Raw genomic sequence first — 281 nt, 5'->3', positions numbered from 1 at the left:
GAGAGACTGACACATCGTTACTCTTTTTTCGGGAATCAATCTCTTCTTTGCCATATTCTAGCCACGGATGCTCCGTATTTTCCTACGAATGGAATTCCCTTCGTTGCCACGTTCCCGGAATCGAGCAAATATCTTAGGACGCAACTAAACAGAATATTCTGAGTTATGATTTATCATTATAAGATTTTTTACGTCAGAGGAAATGCCTGTGTCGTTGTCTAACTTACTAGTTACCATTCCATAATCGCTCAAAGGAACAATGTTAAGATCGTATAAACCAA

Source organism: Bombus impatiens, unplaced genomic scaffold (assembly GCF_000188095.3).
Source record: "Bombus impatiens unplaced genomic scaffold, BIMP_2.2 scf_0665, whole genome shotgun sequence".
NCBI lineage: Eukaryota > Metazoa > Arthropoda > Insecta > Hymenoptera > Apidae > Bombus > Bombus impatiens.
This window is presented reverse-complemented; position numbering follows the sequence as displayed.